Raw genomic sequence first — 7,500 nt, 5'->3', positions numbered from 1 at the left:
CTCTCTCTCTCTCTCTCTCTCTCTCTCTCTCTCTCTCTCTCTCTCTCTCTCTCTCTCTCTCTCCATTTGCTATTTTTTGTCACCTTAAATTGTATTCGATTCCTTGTCGGTGACTCCAATTTAGATCTCTCTCTCCACCAACCCTTTTTATGTGATGTTCATCCTGGAACGACAGGTCAAGACTTCCTGCTTTGCATATAGGAGACCTTAGGCTGTTTTTTTTTTACTTTCTTTTTAATGGCGCCGATGAGAAATCTAAAACCGAATAGTGAGAAAAACTATTTATAATATCCTTATCATCAAGAGCCATAAAGTTAAAATAAAGGGTTTGAAAAAATTAAATCTAATATAAATAATATAGATAAAAACAATTTGGATAAAAAGCTAAGTTTGGCAAGCAACGAACAGACAACGAAGCCTTTTTTATCACTATCACATTTTTGAAGCTCTGTCGATTCTATCATTTGATAAGGAGGGTCAATCCATAATTTGGTCCAAATTAGAATCATCAACCCTTACCAAATAAAATGTAATACTCACTAGTAATTGCATAATTTACTGTATATTTAAGTTTGGTGGATGGTATAGTTTGCGAAGACCTTACTGTAAATGGTAACCAGAATTCTGAAAACTATCTATGATTGTACAAGGCTTCTTTCCCTCTATAGTTCAACTTATCTCCATTATCATAATAATAATAATAATAATAATAATAATAATAATAATAATAATAATAATAATACAATTGCAGGTTCTTATATGGAAGTATACATATCTAAGCGTTATTCTATTGCATTAAAACTGTTTCAATATTAAAACCAGTAATAGTAACAGAGGTAATAACAGTGATGGCAATTGACAGTGATAACAGTAAAATTTATATTCCTTTGCGATGATACTTTCTCATAAGACTAAGCAATTTCGGGAAGATCTGAAAGCTTCGCTTCAAAGTCTTGGGTTTCGGGTTTGTATTAGATTTATGGACTTTAAATTAGCTTCGAATGCTTTGATAGTTTTGTAGTGATGATAACGAGTATAATAGTTTCATTTTAATACTAATAATAATAATAATATTAATAATAATAATAATAATAATAATAATAATAATAATAATAATAATAATAATAATATTTCCTGATTCCCATATTGTTTAATTCTTCTTTCGTCTAACATTAATTTCTCTCTCTCTCTCTCTCTCTCTCTCTCTCTCTCTCTCTCTCTCTCTCTCTCTCTCTCTCTCTCTCTTGAGTTGTATTTGTGTGCCGGTGAAGTGAACACTTGTGCGTCCCTAAAAATATCCTGATTTAATGCGGATAACAAAAAGGCTATCGAGTGAAATATAGCTACAAGTTTTCGTGAATAGTCGGTGATTAGTTTGAGGGCAGAAAAGTGAGATAAATCGTCGGCATAGGATAGTTATCTTGTGAATTAATAAAAATCTGATCAAGATGGCATTGTATAACACAGGCAACTCGTGGAGAGATATCGCTGGAGTCAGCAAAGGCAAATTTCATGAGTTGGCGAAACAGGAGCTCGACCGATTGACGACAGATGTCACTAACAACTCCAACCAGTGTGACGGAAAAATATTCGCAGACATATTGAAACAATATGATCCAATAGACTGGAACAAATCTGCGGAAAACATCAGTAAAATAATTGAAGAAATTCCAAAGAAAATCCAAGTGTTAAAGAGACTTATAAAGAAAGTCTACATCAATCAACACATTCCATCAAAGAACAATAACAAGTCCAATATGGTGAATATGCTGATTGATGCATTGGGAAAAAGAATGCCAAAATGGTGTAATACATGTAAGATATGGTATTCCATTAATAATCCTCAACAACTGATTAGAAAATGTAATGCCTGTAATGTTCCAACACACCCCACATGTGCTGAAATACAGCAAAAAATAAAAAATAGAGACACAAAGGTATTCTGCTCAACATGCTTAGTCTGGATAGAAAATATAATTAAGTCGAGACTAAAGCTGCAATTAGTTGAAGAAGAAGAAGAAGAAGAAGAAGAAGAAGAAGAAGAAGAAGAAGAAGAAGAAGAAGAAGAAGAAGAAGAAGAAGAGAAAAATGAACAGGATATGTGTAAGGATGCAGAGGAAATCATTGATATAACTTATGATGCCATCCAACAACATACCTATGAAGAAATAAATTATCAGATGGAACCAAATAATAGACCCAAGAGACTCTACCTGGACCTTCATACTTTTAGGGAAGAGCAAGAACAAGAAAAAAAAGAAAAGAAAGATATAGTCTGTAATAGGCTGAAAAGAGGGAATTGCAAATTTGGCGAAAGATGCTACTACAAGCATCCAAAGATATGCCATAATTATGAAATATATGGTAAATGTGCGTATTTAGACGGATATGGAGACGAATGCAGAGATCTCCATCCAAAAATATGCAAAACCCTAAAAGAAGGAAAAGGATGCAGTTTCAACAAAAAATGTCGATATATGCATCCTGCAACTATGAATGAGAGTAAGAAAACTCAGCAAACTGAAAAGAAAAACAAAAATGAAACAAAAAAAGAAACAAAAAAGCAGACCGCGTATATACCGCACTATGCATCAAAAAAGGCCTTTCAACCTAAAGCTCCACAAATAGAGCCCAACTACAAAGAATGCATATATAATGCCAGGGGTTGGTGCAGATATGGGGATAATTGCAGGTTTACACACAAAAATAAGTATGAAGGCGAAAGAACAAATATTATGGAAAAGCTGGATTTTTTAATGTGATGTATGGATCAGAGTCGTGGGGAATGAAAGTGATGGAGAGACAGAAATTGAATGTGTTTGAGATGAAGTGTCTAAGGAGTATGGCTGGTGTATCTCGAGTAGATAGGGTTAGGAACGAAGTGGTGAGGGTGAGAACGGGTGTAAGAAATGAGTTAGCGGCTAGAGTGGATATGAATGTGTTGAGGTGGTTTGGCCATGTTGAGAGAATGGAAAATGGTTGTCTGCTAAAGAAGGTGATGAATGCAAGAGTTGATGGGAGAAGTACAAGAGGAAGGCCAAGGTTTGGGTGGATGGATGGTGTGAAGAAAGCTCTGGGTGATAGGAGGATAGATGTGAGAGAGGCAAGAGAGCGTGCTAGAAATAGGAATGAATGGCGAGCGATTGTGACGCAGTTCCAGTAGGCCCTGCTGCTTCCTCCGGTGCCTTAGATGACCGCGGAGGTAGCAGCAGTAGGGGAGTCAGCATTATGAAGCTTCATCTGTGGTGGAAATGTGGGAGGTTGGGCTGTGGCACCCTAGCAGTACCAGCTGAACTCGGTTGGGTCCCTGATTAGGCTGAAGGAACATAGAGAGTAGAGGTCCCCTTTTTGTTTTGTTTCATTGTTGGTGTCGGCTACCCCCCAAAATTGGGGGAAGTGCCTTGGTATATGGATGGATGGATGGAGAATTCCGAGAAATGAAGAAAAGAACATCATATCAGAACAGGAAGGAAGCATGGGAGAATCCATATTATTACCAATATTAAATAATGGAAATGAAACACAAACCATAATAGTGATGAATGCACAGGGTTTAGTCACGAGTAACTCTAAAAGGAAAATAGAGTTCCTAGAAGAACTAACCCAAATTGAAAAAATAGATATATTAAATATAAGTGAAACATGGTATTCCCAAGAGACTGGCAGTGATGACCAGATAAAGGGTTTCCAAACTTATAGATCAGACAGAAAAAATAGGAATCAAGGGGGAACCGCAATATATGGAAGAGACATAAATCAAGGAAAAGTCTGTGAAAAATACAGCAACACAGAATGTGAATTGATTGCGGTAGAATTTGAATTTGAAAAACTAGTGAATATTGTAGTTTACAGACCCCCAAATACTAAGGAGTTTGACATAATAATAGAAAAAATAGATGATATATGTAGAAACCATAAAGACTGGAGTATACTCCTATCCGGAGATTTTAACTTTCCTTTCGTGGATTGGAAAGAACGGATAGAAGAAAGTGGTTGTATGTATACATATAAAAAAGAGAGTAATAGTAGCGCAGAAGATAAGAGGCAATTTGAAAAGCTTCAAGATATGCTATTAGAACATAATATGCAACAAGTAAACCACATTCCAACAAGAAAGGAAAATGTCCTAGATCTAGTATTTGTGAATGAGGTGAATTATGTTAAAGAAATAATAGTGTATAACACGGGAATTTCAGACCACAATGTCATAGAATTGATAGTTCATTCCAAAGCAAGTGATCACAGAATTAATAAAAGCACAAAACTTTGGGAAGGATATGGAAAATATAACTTTTACAGTAAGAATATAAATTGGTCAGAAATAAATGAAGAAATGAATAAAGAATGGAAAAATGTATTTATAAGTGATAATATACAGGTAAATACGGACATACTGTACAAAATACTGGAGAAAATTGTTGAAAAATATGTACCGAAAAAAAACAATAAACAAAAGACGTGCATACCAAGAGACAGAAGGATCTTATTTCAGAAAATTAGAAAGTGGAAGAAAAATCTTGCAAAAGAAAAAATTTGTGGAAAATGAGAGAAATAAAATGTAAGATAGAAAATGCAGAACAAAAGATTATACAGTCGAAAGAAAATGAAAAAAGGGACTTAGAAGAAAGGACACTTCAAAATATAAAAAGAAACCCCAAAGTACTTTACTCCTATGCAAAAAAGATGAATAAAAGGAGAATAGAAATAGGCCCTCTAAGAATTGAAGGACGGCTAACGAATGAAAAAAAGGAAATATGCAACATATTAGCAGAAAAATATAAGAGTGAGTTCACGCCAAGAATTGCGAATGAGAATAATGAAACAGAAATGAGAGAAGAAAATGTCGAATATCTAACGGATATAGATATTAATGAAGCAGATATTGTCACGGCTATAAACGAAATTAAAAATGGATCGGCAGCCGGACCAGATGGAGTTCCAGCGATTTTGTTAAAAAAAAACGGCAAACACTATCGCGAAGCCGCTTGCAATACTGCTAAGACAGAGTATAGATATGATTGAGATATATGTTAAACATAAATTAGCTTATATAACCCCTATCTTCAAAAGTGGATCAAGACTAGAGGCAAGCAATTAAAGACCTGTTAGTCTAACATCACATATTATGAAAGTGTAGGAGAAGGTAATAAAAAAGAAAATAATGAACCATTTGGTCAAAAATAATTTGTTTAATATGGGTCAACACGGTTTCGTACCTGGAAAAAGTACACAGACCCAACTGATAGCACACTATGAAAACATATACAATAATATGATAAATGAAAAAGACACAGATGTGATCTATCTAGATTTTGCAAAAGCCTTTGACAAGGTAGACCATAACATATTGGAGAAAAAAATGAGAAAGCATAATATTGTGGGAAAGATAGGAAAATGGGTAAAAGAATTCCTGCAAAACAGAAAACAGATAGTGGTTGCAAATGACGAGAAATCAGATGAAGCCCAGGTAATATCTGGTGTGCCCCAAGGTACGGTATTAGCTGCACTGCTATTTGTTATTATGATCTCAGACATAGACTGTGATGTTGAAAACTCCGTAGTGAGAAGTTTCGCTGATGACGCAAGAATAAGTAGAGAAATTACTTGTGATGAAGATAGGAACTTACTACAAAGAGATCTAAACAAAATATATGAATGGGCGGAGATAAATAGGATGGTATTTAACTCCGATAAATTCGAATCAATAAATTATGGAAACAGAGAAGGAATGGTGTATGCATACAAAGGACCTAATAATGAGACAATCACAAACAAGGAAGCAATTAAAGACCTTGGTGTAATTTTAAATAGGAATATGTTATGCAACGACCAAATAGCAACACTGTTGGCTAAATGTAAAGCAAAAATGGGAATGTTATTCAGACACTTTAAAACAAGAAAAGCTGAACACATGATAATGCTTTACAAAACTTATGTGCGTAGTACACTCGAGTACTGCAATGTGATATGGTACCCACACTACCAAAAGGATATTGCGCTAATAGAGAGTGTACAAAGGTCCTATACTGCTAGAATAGAAGAAGTTAAAGACCTTGACTACTGGGAAAGACTGCAATTTTTAAAACTATACAGTCTAGAAAGGAGAAGAGAACGCTACATGATAATACAAGCATGGAAGCAAATAGAAGGAATTGCTGAAAACATCATGGAGCTTAAAATATCAGAAAGAGCAAGCCGAGGTAGATTAATAGTGCCAAAAAGCATTCCAGGTAAACTGAGAAAGGCGCACAGGACATTAATCCACTATGCACCAGCATCGATAATGCGGCGACTATTTAATGTGCTGTCAGCTCATCTAAGAAACATATCAGGAGTGAGCGTAGATGTGTTTAAGAATCAGCTCGATAAATACCTAAGATGCATCCCAGACCATCCAAGACTGGAAGATGCAAAATACACCGGAAGATGCATTAGCAACTCTCTGGTGGATATACGAGGTGCCTCACACTGAGGGACCTGGGGGAACCCAAACAAAAAATAAGGCAATAAGGTAAGGTAAGGCTCTCTCTCTCTCTCTCTCTCTCTCTCTCTCTCTCTCTCTCTCTCTCTCTCTCTCTCTCTCTCTCTCTCTCTCTCTTTTGCTTCCTGTAGCTGGTAACTAATAACATGTTCATATATTGATTTTTTTTTATCTAATTCATCTTTCAAATGAGCTGAAAATTTATGTAAATTTTCACAACTATATAAATTCCAGTTATATAGGTAATATCTGTATGTACTTATATATATTAATGAATGGTTTGGATGTTTTACAATAGCTTTCTAAGAACTTCTCAGCAATATATATTTTAACTTGAATGCCATAAGATATTTGCCTCTTTTCATATTTTCCTAGTGTTTACATTTGCGTTCTCTCTCTCTCTCTCTCTCTCTCTCTCTCTCTCTCTCTCTCTCTCTCTCTCTCTCTCTCTCTCTCTCTGACAAGCACTTGCTATCAAATATAACTTTTAGATCTTTACTTAATAGCTAAGAAATAAACTGTACGATTGAGAATTAAAGGAAAGTAAGAAATGAGATTTATTATGAGTAAGTAAATAAGACGGAAGATTGAAAATGAAGACTTTATATGCTAGAAAAAAGTTGATTATTTTAATAACAGAGCATAAAACCTAATTTAGTTTTAAAAAGAATAAGTGCGATTGAATAAAACTAATGGAAATATAAATAAATGTTCTTGAAAATAAATCTGTAGGGTAGTGAGGAGGTAGATAAATTGTATTGACTTATGAAATAAGAATTATTTTTTTTTAAAAACACCATGTCTGCAGATAATGTATATATTAATGTATTTGTAATTTCGACGGCAAGAAAGAGTGATATTTCCTTTTTATTAATTTTGCTGTAACGAATGAATATCTTATTATTATTATTATTATTATTATTATTATTATTATTATTATTATTATTATTATTACTTGCCAAGCTACAACCATAGTTAGAAAAGCAGGGAGCTATAAGCCTAGGGCTCCATCAGGGAAA

The sequence above is a fragment of the Palaemon carinicauda genome, chromosome 14 (genome assembly GCF_036898095.1).
Source record: "Palaemon carinicauda isolate YSFRI2023 chromosome 14, ASM3689809v2, whole genome shotgun sequence".
Classification (NCBI taxonomy): domain Eukaryota; kingdom Metazoa; phylum Arthropoda; class Malacostraca; order Decapoda; family Palaemonidae; genus Palaemon; species Palaemon carinicauda.
This window is presented reverse-complemented; position numbering follows the sequence as displayed.